Source organism: Doryrhamphus excisus, linkage group LG20, assembly GCF_037039965.1.
Source record: "Doryrhamphus excisus strain RoL-2023G ecotype Guam linkage group LG20, RoL_Dexc_Guam_v1.1, whole genome shotgun sequence".
Classification (NCBI taxonomy): Eukaryota; Metazoa; Chordata; class Actinopteri; order Syngnathiformes; family Syngnathidae; genus Doryrhamphus; species Doryrhamphus excisus.
Window position 1 is genome coordinate 7,181,073 of NC_136376.1, and position 22,701 is coordinate 7,203,773.

General features: G+C 43.2%; 1 protein-coding gene across 1 annotated transcript in view; it reads right to left on the reverse strand.

Annotated features, from left to right (window-relative positions):
- The window catches only part of cdh11 (cadherin 11, type 2, OB-cadherin (osteoblast)), a 74,652-nt gene extending 54,968 nt beyond the window's left edge, over positions 1–19,684 (reverse strand). Inside the window, exon 1 of the mRNA XM_058059062.2 lies at positions 19,293–19,684. The gene's annotated coding sequence lies outside the window, so the exon portion shown is untranslated. The remainder of the gene's footprint in view (positions 1–19,292) is intronic.
- Between the last annotated feature and the right edge of the window lie 3,017 nt (positions 19,685–22,701).

Below are 22,701 nucleotides of genomic sequence, written 5' to 3' on the forward strand. Positions count from 1 at the left end.
GGGTGGGGGACCAAGGAACCCCTCTTATGGAAAACTCATCAAATTGTGATCCAGTCAAGGCCAAAGCAAACATCTGCTGAAATGGCAGCAAGGCAGCTGTGTGTGTGTGTGTGTGTGTGTGTGTGTGTGTGTGTGTGTGTGTGTGAGACTGCTGTCAGACCCGCTTTGTTTCAGCACAACTTTTCACAGCTGCTAAACCTGCATCACACACACACACACACAGGTCAATATTGCCATGAACAGCAAAGTGCTACCATGAGTTTCCATTCCTTGGACTCACTTTGTCTATCTTTGCAGTTTTGCTCTGTTTTTTTCCCCCTCTACTCTCTTCCCAATTTTGGTCTTCAGCTTCCCCTCATGCAACTTACTAATGTACCAACCAAGGCAGAACATACAGTAACTACTTCCTGATTTGGGCGCTTAGAATTATTGCAACTACTGTCTTTCTATCTGCACCATCCACCATCTTTAAAGCTATTTTTCCCTTTAGAAATATTTTTGCTGGGTAATAAAAGTAAACTAAGACGAAGGTATACTTCCATGTTAGTTTCCACTAGTGGCAAAGTTATGATGGCTCAAGACCACGTTGTTCAAGGTCTAATTGATCGTGGATCTTTTGTCATATTGTGATAAGTGTATTTGTCAGACCTGCATGGGGCGTGTTGATCTGCTTATCTGCACTCTTTGGCCCGTTTAGGGTCTGTGCCTCCAGGCGGCCATCTTTCATTGTCCTGCTACAAATGGGTCACGTACAAAAGCCAACCACACACACACACACACTGATTCCTGGGATGAAAGGGTTACTGTGGTGCTGCACTCAACAGCGAAAACACACAACACAAAATTCCCATCGGACAAAACGAGCCTTGTGGTTAAAACCCGAGAGCCCGACCCGTTTAAGCTTCGCACACACACACACACACACAAGAGTGGATTAGGCTCATTTACAAATGTATGGCTTTGCCACACCGCCATTAGCAGAAGTAGCCGGAGTGCACGTCAATGAATAATTCAGTGGCAGCATAAGGGTTAAAACGGGCGGAAAATACACTTGTTAGGGCCTCAGTGGAGGCGCCCGATTGACTTTGATGGAGAATGATGGGGGCAGACGGCTTGTAAGAAGGTCCACACGTTCTCAACGCTTCTCCATCACAAGCAAAACCCCAAACGATGTATTTGATATTTCACTTCTCATACAGGTGTTGATTATTCTGATGTCATAATTTTATTTAATCCCATTCAAATTTCCGTCCATGCATTTTCTATGCTGCTTATCCTCACCAGGGTCACAGGGTTATGCTGGAGCCTATCCCAGCTTTCTTTGATCGAGAGGCAGGGTGCACCCTGGACTTGTCACCATATTCAAATTGATGAATTGCTATTTTTCTTCAAGTTTGATGAAGTTCTGACTTTTTATTATTGTAACACGAACACCTCTTCTTCTACATAGCCTTCCAAACAAAGTATCTAAAGTACAGCCCTGGGCCGAGCCTGTTTTATTAGCCTGTGGCATATTCTACAGACATAATTAAGCAACAAAACAAATAAAAACAGCAGAAGAACCTAAAGGCATAATGTAATGTTATAGGCTGTCACCTATAATACAAAGCAGACATGCAGGCTGTTTTTTTCTTTAAATATAGCTCACTTTTTAACATATCTTATAACATATTTGGTTTACAAAATACACATCAAAATGTCCCCTGAAGTTAGCTGTGTTCCACTAAACCATGCAGTTAAAGTTATCTATATAGTAAATGCAGTCGATATAGCTCTTGTATCTGCTATTATTGTTATTATATTATTATTATTATTATTAGATGTACCTATGGTTGCGGCCTGTCTGGCCATCTGACTCAAAATAGTTTTTTTTTTTTAAACAAATATATTCTTGGGTCTCCGCAAATGCAGTTCCTCAAACCTTTAGTTCCGTTTTTTTACTGAATCCACCCAGATGGAAATGAGTGAGTGTGGCAGGCCTGGTTGGTGTGTCTTTGTGCATCATTGCTTTAGACTAACAACCCCCCCCCCACCCAAATACCACACACACACACACACACACACATATACGCACACTCACGCACACACATTCCAATTCTATGGAACTTTTTGTGGCTCATACCAGATGTTCCTTCCCCGTCGTCTCCTTTTTCTGTCCCATTTCCTCCTTTCCTCCGCCCTCATTCACCCGTCCCGCTTTATTATTTGTTCTTCTCGTATCTATTTTTCCTTCTGCCAGCTTTTTAACTATCACATTTCTATCCTTTTCTCCTCCTCATCCTCTCCCATTTCATTTCTCTCACTCACATCCTTCCTTTCGTTCTGAGGAACACTTGCAGTCATTGGTGGGAATGTTTGTACATCCCTGTTTTTTTTTTTCTGTGACTGTACCATGCATTCACTCAGTTTCCATTCTCAATGTTGCACATGTTCATGCCTATTTTTCATTCACTTTTATTTTCGTGGTGTCATTATTCAAATTCAAGCATCTTAAAAAAAAAAAAAATCTCACATCCTCTCATCCTCACTGTCTTTCTCTCTGTACTCCTTTTTCATCTCTTTGCCGCGATCTTTTACTTTTTTTTCTCATAACGCTCCCAGCTGCCTGGAAAAAGATCCTATAGCGTCCTCAGTGGGGATAAACTAATTCAAAACTCTCCGAGCATGAACCTGCAAATGTGAGAATGCAAAACAGTAGACAGGAGATGATTGGGGGGGGGGGGAAAGGTGGAGGGATGAGGGGTGATTTGCACACCTTTTCATTTTAACACCTCACGGGGGTTGCAGGCGGAATTTGTATTCCGACATTATTCATCTCCCCGGATCGTTTTCTTCCTCTGTTTTCTCCCAGGATGCCTTTCTCACCTCTTCCGAGTTCCGCTTTGGAATTTTGTTTCCACTCCGCATTGATATGCAGGATCTTGGCGTTGTTTATCATTTTCTTTATCAGCACCTCCCATCTGATCATTCCCGATTGCCCATTTTCCACATCCGTTCTGCATCCTACGGTCCCAAACATCCATGTATTGATCCGGCCGCCTGTGATACGTCACAGTGATTGACAGATCCTAATTAGCTTAATCTCCCCCCTGGGGGCGCGTAGCAGTGCCGTGGCTCATCTGGATACAGCTGTCCCATTATCTGACAGCTGACACCGTGACCCCTGCCAGCCTCTCGGGAGAGAGGGAGGGGGGGGGGGCTCCCAATTGGGAGCCGATAGCAATGTGGCGACAGAGAGGTTAAATACATCTTTTTACCTCCTCCTTCTCCTCCGTTTGGGAGAACACGCTCCTTTTCTGATGGACACACTCGAGCAGAAAAAGTATTAATTCAGAGGAAGATTACATTCGAGGCTCTTGGGTACGCAAGCAGTGTGGGCGGGATGTTGAGCCCCTCTATTTTTATTTTGACAACTGAAGTGCTTCTACTGGCTTAGAACAAGGTTGACATATATCACTAAAAAGCTGCTAATCGCTTTACGTCCTGAGTTTTACCCTTTCTTGCGAAGACACAGAAACAATGGTTGGACTTTTGTCACTAATGGAATAATGCAAAGACAAGGAATGCGAGTTGACTGTCTTTGTTGCCAACAAACTTGTCAGTAGCACGAGGACAGATTTCCAGCAAGCCCAAAGCCATGCTTCCGCTTCAGATGATTCAAGGACAGCTTAACATTTAGTATGGGTTTAACTTTTTTAGGCATTTTAGCAAAAAAAATGTTATCCTAGATTTTAAAAGTGGTTTGCACGGTAGGCCTCACAGCTAAGGGACCCGAGTTCAATTCCACCTTGTGGAGTTTGCATGTTTTTAACTTAGCATTTTTTTGGAATGTGGGAGTAAACCTGATTCCACCTTCCAAAAACATGCTAGGTTAATTGGCGACTCCAAATTGTCCATAGGTATAAATGTGAGTGTGAATGGTTGTTTGTCTATATGTGCCCTGTGATTGGCTGGCGACCAGTCCAGGGTATACACCGCCTTTTGTCTGAATACAGCTGGGATAGGCTCCAACACCCGCGACCCTCTTGAGGATAAGCGGTAGAAAATGAATGACTGAATGAATGAAATTACATAGGGCTGCACGGTGGATGAGTGGTTAGCGTGCAGGCCTCGCAGCTAGGAAACCAGAGTTCAATTCCACGGTCTGTGGAGTTTGCATGTTCTCCCTGTGCATGCGTGGGTTTTCTCCCGGTTTCCTCCCACATTCCAAAAACATGTTAAGTTAATTGGTGACTCCAAATTGTCCATAGGTATGAATGTGAGTGTGAATGGTTGTTTGTCTATATGTGCCCTGTGATTGGCTGGCAACCAGTCCAGGGTGTACCCTTGCCTGAAGACAGATAGGATAGGCTCCAGCACCCATTGCGACCCTTGTGAGGTGGTAAAAAATGAATGAATGTGACACACAGTTAAATAATTTTGTATCACACCCATATTCAGCCTCCAAACCACATTTTGGTTCAAAGCTATTTAGAATCTCCATATGAGGTAAAAGCTAGTGACCCATCTCTCGATCTCTTCATTCTCAATGAATAGTAGGTCAAATCTCTACAAGATCTCTGTCTTCTGGCGACCGTGTGTCCTCTCCAAGCGTCCTTGAGGGGGGGAGTGAGTCACCACACTTCCTCATCAGCTCCCCTTTAGCACACTGAAACTCATGCAAGACGCCCCCCTCCCCGCCCTAAGCGATCCCAGATTAGCTTTGCTCTATTGAGGAGGCAAGGGCCAGAACAGAGGGTCTCAGAGAGAAGGGTTCTCTTAGCCCCGCCCCTGTCAGACTAAGATCCAGAAAGTGACACTGCGTTTATGCTCGTGTTAGCCCGACTCGACCCGACGGGCCTGACATCAAACTGGGAGGCGAGTCGTCATGTGTTCACGTCTTTAATAGCTTTGAAGCATTTTTTATTCATTAGCGTTAATGCTTTGCTGCGCATCAAGTAAAGGTACTCTCACCGCTAATCAAACCTTGTCAATATTTCATGCACACTTCCAGAACACCTCAAGATGGAAACACAACTGATCAGATTCTGGATTGATTTCACCTTTGAACACCCCCCCCCCCACTCCAACAACTCTCACATGTAAAGCATTTAATTTCCACATGCCATTGATCATTAGTAATTACATGTCAGGGTAGCAAACACGCCATGTTGAGCAAAAGGTCTCCTCCATTTTGTTTTTTTTTTTTCTTCTAATTGTTAATGGATTGTTTGGAATTAACTCCATGATGGGATGTTTGGGGGGGATGGAAGCAGCAGGGAAGAATTGATTAGCAGCGGTGCACACCATCATGCTAGCCGTGCATGTGTAATGACCCTAATTATCCCGTTAAATGACACCCCCCCCCCCATCCCCACATACCCACACCTTGCACACTCCACTCTGCAGGACACTGGAGGACACACGGGTCATTGTCCTCGTCCATGAAGCTCTTTCTTACCCCCCTCCTGTTTTCTCATCCGACTCCAAACACGGGATGATGACACCCCCCCCCCCTTCATCCCTGCGTGGTCCAGGTTAACAGAGAATCCCTTGTTATAGCTCTGAGCCGCCATCGCATACCTCAGCAGGCTTTCTCGAAGCTTCTCTCAGCACCGCATACGTCTCAATGAAACTCATTCCTTCCGCCAATTAAGGATTGTCTCGGCGCCCGCCTCCTGGAGCTTTCCTGTGCGCCTTTTGTTGCGCTTTGATTGATGATGAGATGTTGAATTAGAGCCAAAAGATTCATTTCAGTTGAATGGAATATAGGACGCCGGGATTCCTAGGAGAGGATCTTTGCATGGAGATCTCATTTCCAACATGTTTGTGAGGTTTTCACTGTTGTTTTAGAGGATCAACGCAGCTTTAGCAAAGGACCTTTTTTCCATTACTTCCGTCAAAGTAAAAATGTGAGGCGTGTTAAGAAATAACAATTTCCAGGAAAGTCTATGAAGAGTTGGATTCATACCAAATCACCAAATCCAGATACAAATATGGATAGAATCAGTGGAATCATTGCCTGATTCCCAGATTGCCAATGGTCTCTTTTAGTAAATCCTCACTGTTAAAGCTGGGATTTTCCCAGCTTTTTCCTCCTCCAGGTGGCTGCTCTTTATAGAACAAGAATGGGGTGGACCCAGTCAGCCTGACCTTCAGAGTTAATATCAGCCAGCATGGCGTCTGTGTCAATGGCGTAAAGGTGGGACGGGGACGTTTAACACTAAACACTTACTTCTCCCTCCCTGTTGTGCTGAAAGCAATTATGGCGTTCCGATAAGTGTTTTATAATATTGTAGACTCTGATCTGAATAGGGATACGTCCAATTCAGATTTTTTGCTAAAATGCGATTTTTCATTGCGACTTGTCAATGTGAAAACACAATGTCACGTGCATTGTAGTGTGTTCACGGATGTAAACAATGCCTACCTTTAGCGTTTTTGTGGCAGTTTCAAAAATTTTGTGGAACGGTAGTCAATATTTTCTTAACCGAACGATGTCATGTCGGAAATTAAGAAGGAAGAGGCCAAGAGGTTTGTCTGTAGCTGTTCCGGGGAATGTGTGGGTGGATGTCGGCTATAGAGTAGCAGGACACTGCCATCAGCCGCTTCACTGACAAGAATAACTTTTGCCTACATCAATGAGTACCATACATTTTCATCCAAGTTTGGTATGGCAGAACAAGCCTGTTGATGATGTAGTATAGGTATGATATGTATCGGATTTACAGCTACCTATGTGCGGAATTGTTCTGTTCATACAGGCAAATCATATGCAAAAATATATTAAGTAAAAAAAAAAGGTATTGTCATTCCTCAGGCTGCATATTGGGGAAAAAAAGATTTTTGAATCCAGTATAGTTCTTGTCAGCACCCACACTGCTGATTGCACAACCTTTTTAGAGGTTTGCTCTCTACTGCTATTCTAGCTACTTTAAAGGAAACCTATTATTCTCATTTTTGTAGTTTTATAGAGCAGCTACACTCAATAACCCGCACGGAAAGCTTTCTAGATCTTCCAAACGCTGCACCTCTTCATGCAGTATTTCCATGGGTTATCTACTCCACCCCCAGCCATCCTCCAGGCATGCCTCCCGCCGACCCCACTCTGCTGTGATTGGTCACACTCCCTCCACAGCTTGTGCCCGGGCATGACGTGTTGCGGTGAACAAACATAAAGCTATTGTCAGAGTAGTGGTTCACATTGCTGATGTTTATGCAGCTGACTCGGGATCAGTAGCCATATAGTACACTTTTCAGAATTGGTGCATCTCAATATATTTTTAATATTTTTGAAGGCTAATTTACTACGGAAATTCAGTTCAGAGAGTTAAAATGCGTGCAGCTAATAAAACCCCAAATTCAGTGTCTAATCCAATTAGAAAGCTTGTCAAAAAGTTGACATTTGTAGACTGCTGGTTCACAATCGAATCCAAAAATGAACTGCAAACATTTTCTGAACCTTTAATTGGTGTTTTTTGTCTTAATTGATCTTGTGAAGTCAAATACGTTTTGCATGATATCCCGATTATGTATTTAGTGTGGAGCTCAGTCCTCTCCATGATGCTTGAATTTTAACCCTCAACTTGAAACTCCATCTCGCAGTCAAGCTCCTCTCAACTGCAGCTCCTCCACCTCCACCTCATCAAACAAGCATCAAAGCGCTCGCTTTGAGTCAATCTATCCGCATCAGAAGGATAAACAGAATATTGGAATCCTCACAAATGAGATTCTGTTGCCTCCCGAGTGTCAAAGCGGCAGCACTTTTCTTTCATGGCGTCCTTTTCATTGCTAGAGCGAAAAACCTGTTGACGCGCCGCCGCTCGCTTTGCTCTCAAGGCACACCCCGCGTGTGTCGAGCAAGATAATCGCTTGTGTGTTGAATAAGCCATCGGAAACATTTTGCCCATCAAGAACTAACGAGAAGCACCGCTGCATACGGTGCACACCTTAAGGGCTTGGCACGGGCGAGACCGAGACGTACTTCACAAACAGGCGCTTACGGCCTTTTCGATGAAGATTGAAGCAGAAAGCAAAACCAGCAGCACATGCAAACAAACCCTGACTTTGTGTTTTGTCATCTGAAACCAACACAGGTTGCAGGTTTGAACTTAAAACCCCACCTGGAACCTTTTGAACGGCTGCTGTGTGTACATTTTTGCAAATCGCAGGATAGTCTCCATCTGGAAAATTGAGGCGAGTTTTTGACCTCCGCTTGAAATCTCATTCAATACCAGCCATTTTTCAAAAACTGCCCCTCTCGGAACCGGCCATTTTTGATGACTTTGACTGGTTTTTCAAGGCACACACAATATTTTTTGTTTCTTACAGTTTTTTTTTTCATTGGAACATGGGTAAACCCGGGTTCACATTGGATCTGTCGCGGCCGCTGGAAGCATTCCGTAAAATTAAAATGCCTGTTGTAGGCTCACACCATCTCCATCTGCATCATCCATATGGCAAAACGTAAAGAAAACATTCAGGTTGTAATTTTTTTGTAAAATGTATCATCACCTAGTGGCCAGACATGCATACTATAATCGTTTCTGTCATTTTTGTGGAGCTGGGTGGAAACAAGGTTTTTCCACAGTTGTCATTTCAAGCATCCCTGAAAAAAAAAATCTCCTGTTCACCAACGCTGAGTTCCGACCTTGCCAGTACTCTAACAACAATGGCGGCACGGGCACGTCACAATGAATGTGAACAGCTAACCGTGTGTTGCCGCTGCTTGTAAACGGTGACAACACAAACACGGAATGAAAATGGCTCCAAGCACGTGTATGTTCAAGAACTGTGCGTTCCTCCCAGGAGAAATCCACTTTGTTTAATATAAAGCTACACGCTGTGTAGTCATGAATAGCCATTGGCTAGCATATCCAAATAACTATGTTTTGTATTGATGCAGAAAATTAGTCGCTTTTGGCTGAATAGGAGGTTTGTATACACGTAAGATACACGTGTGTACATAGTGACATGTCTAGCATATGTCCTATGTGCAGGAGGCAATGCTCACTGCTTCTTTTGACTACAAAGGTCAGAGCAGTCACACTTTACATGAAACCCAAAGAGACGTATATTATATATATATATATATATATATATAAATGCTGCCCTATACAGTAAGTCTGCAGCACAGGATCAGGCTAAAGCATGCAAGAATAGGATAAAAAAATATGCTGGAAATGTAATGAAAAGCATACAGTCCAGTCATATTCAATCATATTATGTCATTGGAAGTGTCACGGAGCATGGGAGAAGAGGTAAAAAAAAAGCAGTAAGTAGAGTGGAAAAAGAATGAGGAGGGAAAAATCATTGTTGGAGTTATTGATAACAGACTTTGCAAGGACAGAGGCCACTAAAGCAACAACACAGTGAGATGGAGGGAGCTTATTATGGTGGAGAGGTCAAGCATGCAGTAATGCCCTGTCTTGTAGAAAAGAAAACTCGCTTTGTGAGTGAATTGTGAGTCTGCGTGTGTGTGTGTGTGTGTGTGTGTGTGTGTGTGTGTGTGTGTGTGTGTGTGTGTGTGTGCGTGCACACGTATGAGTCCCTCCCTTCATGGACACGCAGTGTGGACCGAGCTCAAACATCACAAGACAGCAATAAAATCTTTTATTGTCTCACTGCTGAGAGACAAGCATTCACATTAGCTTATTTATTGTCTGTCATAGAAAAAATATATATTTTCACTTAATAGGGATGCCACCGGTCAGAGTGTTCCAACTCAATCAAAGAGGATCTTGGTAATGGTAATGGTTTTATTTCATTTGAACATGCATCAGATTACAATTGAATGCATCACATAATCAGTTCACAGTTCCACATGTCCAAAAGGAGTAGGAAGAAGCAAAGCTTATTAAATCCTACCCCTCCATCGGTACTTTTACAATCAGTAACTGTTACATTTGTTCACTTCCTGCTTTCCTAATATAGTTTGTTAATTTTTTTGTTTTTTTAATTTTTTTAATTTTTATTTATTTTGTAATTTTATTTTTGTCATGTACCGAAGTACGAGGTCATATGACCATACAATGACATAATGTGTACCATAGTAAGTGTCAATATAGTGATATATATAGCACATCATGACTGGTTCAAGACTCTTCATCCTTGTATTTAGCATCAACTCTTGTATTGTTTTTTGAATTCGCTTAAAACACACGAGATTTAAAAAAAAAAAAAAGTTGCTATGATTGGCTGTGATGCCTCAGTAGTATTTTTGGGGTATTTTAGGTTGTTACTTTCATATACGAAGTTATTTTAAAATACCAAACAACACAAAAAAATGTTGCTATTTTTAATACAGAAAGCATTTGTTAATACAATCCATCTGTTTTTTCCAAGTTAATTCTATGATAGAAGCATCCTTAACACACATTCTAACATGCTTAGATATGACCTTCTTCCCTTGAATGTTATTAGAGGTTGTGCGCTACAAATGTGCACTACAAACTACACACAATACCCACGGAAAGGTCACACACACACACACACACACGCACACACTTCACCTGGAGGACCTAACAGCACGGACATGTGATGTAAAGTGTTGCATCAGCACCAGCAAGCAGCTGTAATGAACATAACCACGTTAGTTATGCTAATTAAACACACACCCACTCCAAAAAAAAAAACAAAAAAAAAACGCTGTGTGCGTGAGTGAAGAAGACATGGGGGACCATTAGCTTATTGATCGTAAATAAATCCTAAAGTTTGATTGTTAATCATAAAAGTTGTTTATGACATCATCAAGCTGCTGGCTTTCATCGTAATGAGTGGAGGTTGTAAATCATAATATCATCTTAAAGGAAGACAGCTGTGAATGACTACACACACACACACCACACACATGCTGTTAATTATTATCGGCAATAATGAGAAGCAAACGACTCATTAAATCTCTCCTTGACCCGCATGCTGCAAAGCCTTTCTTTTCTATCATTTCCTCGTCCTCGTCTCGCTAACTCCAAACCAGGAGCCCTTTCAGCTGTGAATTATTAATTGGCATTTAAGCTAGCCTCCAAATTCTTTCTGACCCACATCTGGAGGTTTCTTTTTTTTTTTTTTTTTTTTTTTTCTCCTTCCCATCCTAGCAGCACATAGTATCTGAAATGCAAATGAGGTGGAGTGTCTTCTTGACCTTCACTTCGACTCGGGCGTCCCTCCCCGATGAATTCAGTCTGCTCAGGTAGAAGACACTCTTAAAGACAAATGCTGTGTCTGAAATGGAAGCAAGTATATTCTAAGTATAAGTATACTCTAAGAGTAAGTGTACTCTATATACTGTGCACTTAGTTCCACATCCATTGCTGTTATTGTGCACTTAGCGGAAGGGATTACAATATTCATTCATTCATTTTCTACCGCTTTTTCTTCACGAGGGTCGCCGGGGGTGCTAGAGCCTATCCCAGCTGTCTTTGGACGAGAGGCGGGGTACACCCTGGACTGGTCGCCAGCCAATCACAGGGCACATATAGACAAACAACCATTCACACTCACATTCATACCTATGGACAATTTGGAGTCGCTAATTAACCTAGCATGTTTTTGGAATGTGGGAGGAAACCGGAGTACCCGGAGAAAACCCACGCATGCAAACTCCACACAGAGATGGCCGAGGGTGGAATTGAAACCTGGTCTCCTAGCTGTGAGGTCTGCGTACTAACCACTCGACCGCCATGCCGCCCGGGATTACAATATTTACTTGCTTATTTACTTTTTTCTGGTTTACGTGGGCTGCATGGCGGTCGATGGGTTAGTGCGCAGAACTCACAGCTAGGAGACCAGGGTTCAATTCCACCCTCGGCCATCTCTGTATGTAGTGGAGTTTGCATGAAATGGTTGAAATTACATAGGGCTGCACGGTGGGCGAGTGGTTGGCGTGCAGGCCTCACAGCTAGGAGACCCGAGTTCAATTCCACCCTGTGGAGTTTGCATATTCTCCCCGTGCATGCGTGGGTTTTCTCCGGGTTCTCCGGTTTCCTCTCACATTCCAAAAACATGCTAGGTTAATTGGCGACTCCAAATTGTCCATAGGTATGAATGTGAGTGTGAATGGTTGTTTGTCTATATGTGCCCTGTGATTGGCTGGCGACCAGTGAAGACAGCTGGGATAGGCTCCAGCACCCCTCGCGACCCTCGTTAGGAAAAGCGGTAGAAAATGAATGAATAAATGGTTTACGTGTACCCCTTGTTTCCACCCCACCAACTCCAGTGTGTCCATAGAAAACAAATTACACCGGATTACATGCACCTATACAGTGACTTGGGTGGATTTTCCTTGTGGGCACGGGCCAAAAATGCCCATATGAAGACAAATGTCCTCACAGTGAAGACATGAGCACACACACACACCAACACACTCAGAAGTGCCGTAATCAATATGGCTCCCTATCTGGACTAATCGATTCTCATTCTAATCCGCTCAGTTCGGCTGTTCACGCCGCCTTCTGATCATCAATAGCCAAATCGATTACATTGCTCCTTAATCCTGAATTAGCATCGATCCCGTTCACGCTAGCGAACAAACGCACACACAGTTGTAAATCGTCGACATTTAAGCGTTTAATTCCTCTTGAAGTGACAGCGTCCTTGCTTGAAATGACTTCTGCGTGACCTCCAGTAATGACAGTGAGACACACACTCATGAATCACGCGCTTGACGTTTGTATTTCTGCCCAGAAATGAAGATAAAAAAAGGGGGGAAAAAAAGCACGCCGGCTTATATTCATCTACTTTGTTCTAGTGGCGGGTCACAGAGTTCGGATCAGTACCGCACATTCAGACTGAACGCAGGAATCAGGTCATCGGGAGAGAAGAGTTCACAGACGCCGACTTCCCCCGCCTTTCCCCCGGGTGCCGTGATGCGTGGCAGATGTTCTGTTGGACCACAACTTGTCTGACAAACTTGTCTCTGCTTCCGTTTGCCGAGTGGGACGAGTCCGAGCGGACTGGAAGGGGGGGCGGCGGCCACGTTTGATGTGTAATTCTACTTTGGGACGGCTGTAATCAGTCTGATGGATCATCTGCTTCTGGTGCTGCAGTACTGGTGGTTGCAGGCAGGGGGTGCACCTCGACTAATTCCTAGTTCCCCTACATGGATTTCATCACAGGTCTTTAGCACTATGTAACGTATTACCATAAATGAGATAGAGAAGTAATTTTTTCTCGTAAACCTGAGACGTCCTCGAAATGTTGCACGAATGCTCAACAGTCGTCCCTCAGGGTATTGCAAGTTTAATAATTATTGTTGTTTTGAGGTTAACTATGGTCTATTAGTCGCAAATTATGAAAGTTATATGTTGTGATAATGCTCACAAGGCATCAGTAATATTACATTCATGAGACTTTACCTTAGACGACATTACCTTCACTCTGCAAAGAGTCAACAATGACATGGCCAAGGTGGAAGTGGTACATTTTCGTCTTGGTCGCCCCCACTTAGTTTGAAACCCTTTCTTAAAGGAGACCTGTTACATCTCATCTTTGAGTTGTGGACTCGTATAAAGCAGGTACACACAATAACCGGTACAGAAAGCTTTCTAGATCTTCCAGATTCAGCACCTCTTTCTCCAGTGTTTTCCATCAATTTCAAACCTTCTGTTTAATTCACTCCACCCCTGGCCCTCCTCCACGTACGCCCCTGTTGTGCTTATTGGTCACACTCCCAAGCGATTCCGTGGACTTCCGGACAGCTGCCGAGCTCATTTTGTCAGATTACGTACACAAAATAAACAGTTAGACTCTGATAAATTGTTACTTACAGCTTGCTATTCTGACCAGCACGACTAAGTGACGTTGGAAATGCGTTGCACTTCAACAACATTTTGGCAGATAGTCCAGCTTCACCCATGTTCACTAAACAGTCAGGTATTTTTCTCTTGCTAGCTGGGAATCAGGAACTCTAACCACTTCTGCCTGATGTTTGCCTTTTTTGTCAAGTTAGCTTTTCCTCACCCAAACAAACATTTGCTCCCTGCTAACATGGTGTTATCTTCAACAAAAGAGCACAGCAGAGCAGGGAAGCGAGGAAGTCCCGGCTCAAAGTCACAAAAAGTCAGTGTTGACATGGTTTTGACTCTCTAAAACCAGTGCTAGAGTGCAGAGCCACCCAAAACTTTTTTTCAGGCTTCACTTCCAAATGCACAAACCACATTGTATGACTCTTTGGCATCGTTTAACACATGAATTGCAACTACATTCTGTAGGTCAGAAAAGTGGAAAAAAGCACAATAGGTCCCCTTTAAAGTTAGCTTGCTATATGCTGTAAGGCCATCCCTTCCGTCCCTGCAGTGATCCTGCAGTCTGCACATTGCAGGTGACTGTAGGGGTTGGGTCTGGAACCAATTAACCAGGATAAACGAGGTACGATTGTATGTCCAGCTCACGTGCGGCTACAGTGAGGAAGGATAACATTGCTTATTTGTTAACGTATGCACTTCATTACATCTCCCAATAGAAAAGGAGGCTCCTCTGGTGGAAGTGCACTAGAAAAATGTAAAGGCTTCACTATGGAGGTGAAACTGCCCACTAATATTGGCTGGACCATCTCGAGCCATCATTAAGAATAATGATCAAATTGTAACGGCTACCCAATGGTCGTATGGATGACAAGGAGGTGGTCGATCAACTATCTAAAAACAAAAGAGGCTGCTGTAGCCCCGAACGACGCCGAAACATCAGCACACTCAAATGTCATCTCTGCACGCAGCCGTCCTCCTCAGCCACACACAGTCAGTACTCACGTTCACGGCCTAACAGACAGACACTCGGAAATCCCAAAACTACACCTAACGCCACAGACTTCTTAAGGATCTGTTCCTTTTGAAATGCGTGGACTTTGTTTATAAACAAGGGACCGCCGTTAATTAGACCTCTAACTCACCACGTCAAAATAAGTATCTTGTAAAAAGGAGCTGTTACCATGGTGACCCCAGACCACCTACTTTTAGAATGGTCTGGATTAGCTGAGCCAAGGTTCAACCTCATTGCACTTACCGCACTTAAAGTAACACTACGTAATAAATGAACCTTAAAATAACCACGTCAAATAATTGGGACACTAACTCGTAATAAGGATAATAGCATCTCTGTTGTTACCATGGTTAATGCAGACCACTATTTTAAAGCGGTCCATCACCGTGATGGACCAGCCCACATCGGACAAAAAAGGTCAACCATACCGTACTGCACTTAAAGCAATACAATGTCACGATCTGACCTTTTAAAATTATCTTGTTAAAATCACTGTGATGCGAACTTTGCTTGTAAAACGCACAACGGAATCTCTGCCGTTGTCTGTGATAATGGCGGACCAGTTGAGCCTCATTGCACTCCGATAAAAGCCACACTATGTAGCGCCATACAACGACCTGATAATATCCACGTCAAAATCACTTTGGTGTAAACTTCAAAAATCCAATTTGTTACGACTTTTTCAGGGCTCTACATTAAAAACAAAAATGACTTGCCCATGGGGAATCCTTAAGGTGAGAACTACTTGCCCCATGTAAAATGAAAAGACTGCCATAATGAGATCATCTCATTTACAACATACTAGCATACATACCTTACACATTGTAGTCGTAGTAAGCAGTGATATTTTATAAGTTGTGCACCACAATGAAACATTATCGAATAGACATATTTGTGTACTAGTAAAGTGTTTTTAATCCAGAAAAAAATGTTCAATGGTCAAACAATAATTTGTGAAGCAAAGGTGAGAAAAATACACAGAGAAATGGAAGCGCTAGATTTTGTATCTTGTGCAAAATCAGCACTTGGTATTGGATCTAATCGGTGGTGTTTTCATTGTGACCACTTCAAATCGTCACAGCAATGTGATTCACTCACCTGTGCCATCATTTGATTTGCTGCCGCTAATAAAATACTCGTTTAGGAGGCACTGGTTCATCACTTTTTGCTGTTTTCCTTCAGAAGTTGTTGAAGAATTTAGTGGCAGGGACGCCATGATAGATGTTTTCCTAGTCAAACCATTGCTGATTGGTTGATCGCGAACAAGAACGGGTATGAGTAAAACGCGGACTGTCGGACTACGGACCGATTCTGATTGGTCTGTTTCAAGATTTGCAAGGTTTGGTTTGCAAATTACCACCGGAATAACGCAGTCCATGTTTTACCAACACCCAACAAGAACCACTTTAAAAAGAACAAACTCTTTGCAGTACGGCATGCCAAAGTGCACTTGCCCGACGGGAATATCACTGATTGGATTTACTTGCCCGAATTTTGTTTTAACTTGCCATCGGTACATCGTTATTGTCGAGCCCTGCTTTTATTTTACCGTGGCACTGCTGCACCGTGATCCCTTACATGTAGCGTAAACTCTCACCTAACTTATTTACATATGTACTGTTTTTAAAAAAAAATGTAAATGCATTTGGCAGGGAACCCCTGAATGGAATAAGAGAATATTTTCATGTCCACAGTGACTAGCCCACACCTGGACGGATGTCTCCTCAGGAGCAGACAAAGCAGTCAGTGTTGCGTTCCTCCAGAGGCCCACTAAAAGGATTGCAGGTCAGCAGCACTAATTACACACTCCTCACACTCAAATCTGCTCCGCGCTACAGATTACTCTTATAATCCCATCGCATCAACACGGGGGAAATTATTATTACATCTTCACGCGTCTGGAAGGGAGGACATGTAATGAAAGATTGAAGTCATTGTAGGGGGCGGATGAGAACGAGAGAGACAGGTCAGAGAAAGATAAGTTAAAAAAAAACAAAAAAAGAATGTATCACAGGGACAAAATGGTAGGAGTGTAACACCCCCCCTTCCCCCCCCCCCCTGCTTCAGTCTGGGAGGTAACAGAAGCCAGTCTTCTCCAGACAGACTGGACTTGTGTGTTAGATTGAATCTGGTGTCCCTGGGGAGACCAACTACCTCTCCATCTCTGAATCCAGCCCTCTGGGGAGGATGACGGGGAGGAGGTGGGTTTTAAGGTAGTGTGTGATGGGGGTTGGGGGGGGTTAAGATGGGAAAGAAAATAAAAAGAGACTGTAAAAAAGTGCAGAACGGCCGCCGCAGCAAAGCCCAACAGCTCCCTCTGTTGTCACACGAGGAATGACACCTCCTTTTCCATTCATCCGCCTCTTCATCTTCCTCATTTTAACCTCTCGCTGTCCCACGTGTGCGTGCGAGTTTTTCCACTTCCCCTTGTGAGGAGCAGCAGCTGGCGCTTGATGAAATATAAATACAGCGATTACAGCGTAATAAATGAATCCCTTCATCCCTCCTCCTCCTCCTCCTCCTCGTCTCCAACCTCTCAGCGAGCTACAACACTTTCAAGTCACTCCAGTGGGCGGGGCTTGGAAGAACCACAATAAACGTGTCGGGGAAATCTTTGAAACGGTCTCAGCTGTGTGCGGATTTCGAGAGTTAAAAGTACAAACTGTCAGTCAAGAAGGCCACAAAAAGGAGAGTGAAGGGATTTATGTTGAAAGTGGTTGGAGGTGGAGTTTAAGGGGGGGTGCAATTTGGGTGCAAAAGTGACATTAAATGAATACTTTTATGTGACATATCAAAATCAAAAGGCACCTCGAACAAAGACCCTGACTTAGTCGTCACTCATCGAAGTAAAAATTCCTAAACTTAACGTCCCTGCTAGTAGAAGGAACTTGGAAAACAACATTTTGGCAATTTTCGGCCTTTTTAACCACTTTTTTGTTTACTTTTTAGTAACTCCAAGTGTTTTTTTATTCATTCATTCATTTTCTACCGATTTTCCTCACGAGGGTCGCGGGGGTGCTGGAGCCTATCCCAGCTGTCTTCGGGCGAGAGGCGGGGTACACCCTGGACTGGTCGCCAGCCAATCACAGGGCACATTTAGACAAACAACCATTCACACTCACATTCACATTCACACTCACATAGCATGTTTTTCGGAATGTGGGAGGAAACCGGAGTACCCGGAGAAAACCCACGCATGCACGGGGAGAGAACATGCAAACTCCACACAGAGATGGCCGAGGGTGGAATTGAACCCTGGTCTCCTAGCTGTGAGGTCACTAGACCGCCGTGCCGCCCAAGTGTTTTTTTTTTTTTAAGTATTTCAATTGAATGCAAAATTGTCCAAACTACAACAACCTACCATTATTACTGTGTGCCTTTCACACAGAACCCAATGAATGTGCTTTCACTACCAGATACATTAATGACGTCAGGGCCGGCGTTTTGATGTGGCATAAAAGAAACACTTGACGGAAACAGCGACAATCCTTTTCAACACAACAAGGCCTGATGTTAAACTTGACTCCTGATTTCCCAGCGATCCCCTGACACACAGACTGTGTCCGAAGCAGGAAAATGACTAGGTGGACACTTTGTCCCGTTCATTTCATACTGAGAGGGGGGGGGGGTTGGTTATCCGTCATTTAACGGCAGCGTGCAAGGAGCTTTTCTTCTTCTCACTTGACCGACCTTTCGTCTGGCGGCATCACCTCCTCTTTTCTCTTTCCAACTTTAACTCAAATAAATATAGACGCGAGGAGAATTAATTAGCAAACTAAAACCCTTTAAAGTATCCACAAGAAGAAGAGCAATGTGGTCATAAAGTGATGAAATACGGCCCGCTTTGGACGCAAGGGGAGAAGCCACAATTGCAACTTTGAGAACCATGAAAGGGAAAAAAAAAAAAAAAAATCTCTTGTGTTGTCGCTGATTAGCAGACATGGAGCGGGGAATACACAATGAAGTGATGTCTGCTCCACACCAAAACACTGCTCCCCAAAATAGAAGCTTTTTGTCTCACTAGAATGTCATCCAGTAATTACACACAGCCTTGCCCTTTTTTTGATGTAACCACAGGAGTTTAAAATGAAGCATTGTTTGCTGGATAGATGGTACCCTCAGGACAGAAGAGCAGAGCAGAGCAGAGGAGATGAGAAGACCAGCCCCAAATATCTCCTTCTACGTCTCTGTGCGAGCTTACAGCTGCAAAAACCATCAAGACCACATCCTTCGTTCTAATTGCAGTCGCACTAAGATCACCTCTCCATTCAGAGATGCTCCGGTTTAGATCCACAAGTCCAATAATGGGGGGTTGTGTTGCAATAAGAGGAGAGATTAACACACACACTCTCATAGGAATCCCTCATCTACTCATCCACGTAACAATCACGCTCAATTTGTCCTCTTAATGCATCCAAACATCCTCACAATAATCATTAATGCGCCCACAAGGATCCAAAGTGGCAACGCACTCATCCCGCGGAACATTCCACATGATCCCGCTGAGCCTCTGCAGGGACCAAGTAGTGACTGGAACATGTTTGGATAGTGCTTCTTACCTCTGTGAGTCCGAGTCCGTCCACAAAAATCCTCCCAGCAAAAAAATACATACAAAAAAAGAGAACAAAACATACCAGGCGACACAACATCCGCAGTCCACAATCACCCCCCTCCCCTTTGAAAAAAAATCTACTTTTTATCCACTGGAGAGTCCAATTCAATGGTGAATGGCGGCTTTCTTTTTTTTTTGTTTTTTTGAGAGAGGGGGAAGGTTTTTTTAATGGAAGCTTCCCGAGATGATGGATGAGTCCAAAAGAGGTGATGGAGAATAGAGATGTCACTGGAGCATCCTTCTCTCTCCTCCCGGCTCAGGTTTGGAGATGCTGCCGTCAATGAGTCTGTCCTCCCGCCGAGAGCCTCGGACGCGCTGTGAGGGAGAGACAGCGCTGTGAAGGGGGGGGGGAGAGAAAAGAGAGAGAGGCTACTGGAAGAGAGAGAGAGGAGAAGGAGGAGGAGGAGCAGATGGGGGTGCACAGTAACCACAGTAGCTCTCTCTCTGCACATTTGTTTCGTCTTCATTCATTCTTTGTAGTCCTGATAAGATGCAGAAACTACAAAAAATACAGATTTATATTTGGAAATAGGTTTTATTTTTATACTTGATATTTTCTGAACTTTTGCTGCAGCATAAAAAAGCCATCAGTAGGGATTCAACAGTTGCTCGTCTGGTCTGATTGGCCGAAAGCGAGCAGCCAATCACACCAAAGCAGCCTGTGAGTGGGTGGAGCCTCTGCAGGAGACCCTTCTACCCTCCAAGTGTTGATTGGCTGAGGATCAGATGAGCGTTTCAAATATCTCCAAAGGAGATAAACACATGACACTGTTGCTGATGCCTTTCTATCAGAATACTTTTAGGGTTATTGTTATCATTTTCAAACATTTTTTTTGGTCGTCATCAGAGGAAGTGTAGTTGCGTGTCTTTGAAGATATCATTCATATCTTGTCTGAATTTAAAGTTTGTTGTAACAAGCCATCCAATGGTACGCATGTACAGTGGCAATCAGTATTCAGTATTCACGTCGGAGTGGAAAAATATGTTTTATTTGTGGGAGAATGCTTTTTATATCCGGAAGTGGGACGTTTTTTTTCTTCTAAAGTCTATAAATATGTGAAAACACGTACAATGTAAAGCATACAAGTACATTCATTCATTCCTTTTCTACCGCTTATCCTCATGAGGGATGCTGGAGCCTATCCCAGCTGTCTTTGGGCAAGAGGCGGGGTACACCCTGTACTGGTACAGTAGATTCATGCTATTTGTGGGGGTTACGTTCCATGCTTAACAGCGAATGAGTACTAATAGTAACAGGTCAAAAAATGTCTAGTTTTAACACTGTTTTTTTGGTTAAAGTCGAAAATCTTGCCTCAGTTTGCACACTTTTTCCATGTAATGTAATGTTTTCTTTTTTTTTTTTAGCATAAATGTTCTTGTTAGCATCCTATAGATGGAAACAGGAAGCGGAAGTCAGCTCCATCGCCAGTCTGTGATGTCAGTAGCGTCTGACTGTATTCATTCATTCATTTTCTACAGCTTATTCTCACAAGGGTCGCAATGGGTGCTGGAGCCTATACCAGCTGTCTTCGGGCAATCACAGGGCACATATAGACAAACAACCATTCACACTCACATTCATACCTATGGACAATTTGGAGTCACCAATTAACCTAGCATGTTTTTGGAATGTGGGAGGAAACCAGAGTACCTGGAGAAAACCCACGCATGCACGGGGAGAACATTACTCACATTGCTCACATTAGTGGTGTGTCAGTCATGAACAAACGGTCAAAAGAACGAGTTGTTTTTTGTGAACGGAATGAACGAGGTCACCGCTCTTAAAATACCCGTTCAGTTGCAAATGCTTTTTTGTGATTGGCTAGTGAGTCAGTTCACTGTTCCTTTTGCAGGGCGGGTCTATCTGCGTATTATCTTATCGTCATGCCTCGCTCTGTGGATGGGTAGGGTTAGCGGACTGAAAGACCGAGATCGAGAGATTGACCGGCACTCGTCAGCCATTCATTCTTGACCGATAGTTGAGTCGGAACGAACGTGAACATGAGTGAACGGACTAACTCGACACGGCTGACCCGGTCTATGGACTGGTAGAGATCACAGGCAAACGACCAATTGACCGAAATGACCAAAATGAACGCATCTTTTTACTGAATGAACCGGAATGATTTGGTTCACTGAAATGAACGGTTTTGCCCACCATTAGCTCACAAGCCTTTTAATTGTGGTCTCCATGCACAGTATATATTATTTAAAATGAGCATTTTTGATATTTATTAATGTATGTAAAGTTCAAGTGGTTTCAAGCCTAGATAAATACATTAACGTTAATTGTTTGTTCTTTACAAACTGGTTCAATGATGTGCACTGTTAGCTAGCTCATATGAACTTGTTTACAAACTGGTTTAAAAAGAAGCCAATAATAGTAGTTGCTCAGATGTTCATAATCTCAGATGTTTTCAAGTAATCAATTTACCAGCAAATCATGTAAAAAAAAAAAAATGCTGAAGTAAATCATAAATCTTGTCCTGAACTTTAAGAACATTGCAAATGTGTGTGTGTAACGACCTGCCACCTTATTTCTCCATTCCTCGATGGAGATCCAACATCATTAAGCCAACAGGAACTCAGTTAAAAGTCTTCCTCGCTTGTTTGCCAAAATGTCACAACGTAATTTATTTCTAAGACTTGCCATCACGCTAAACTCAAAGGCTGCCTCTTGTTTTCTTATTTCTGCTTAGCTTTGTGTTGTTGTGTAAGGTTATAATAATGCGGATGATGAGGAGCAATACACATCTTCCTTCTCATTATGACATCCGGCCGCCCTTTTATTACTTTGGATACCAAATGACATAATTAGATTAAAATAAAGGCCATGTTGTCAAATATCATTAGGCGAGTGCTTAAACAACATGGCGGCCATTTTTGCATTATGTGTTTTTCCTTTTCAAGCGTGTCGGATGCTGGCGGATGCTTCACTTGATTTTTTTTTTTTTTGCCACATGACTAATGTAGCACTATATTTATCCATTTTTGTCCAGAAATGACACCAACCCTAGTACACAAGTACTTTAAGACCTGAGGATTTGTTAATACATCATAGCATGTACCCCCTAGTGGCATATAGTTGTAACCTACTGGAGGTCCTTGTGGTATGGCGTTTCTGGGTTACATATGCATTCTCGTAACTTATTAATTTATTTAAATTTATTGAAATTTGACGTTTTAAAATGCTCCCAAAGTGGAGAAATGCCGATCGACTCTAGCTTGGTCCAAGCTGCTCAACCACCGCTACCATCAACAGCGATAATGATGGCATACTACCTAATGCATACTAATGACCTTAGCGTTATTATGACTTTATGACAAAAACAAAGCAAGCCAAGGTGAACTTTCTC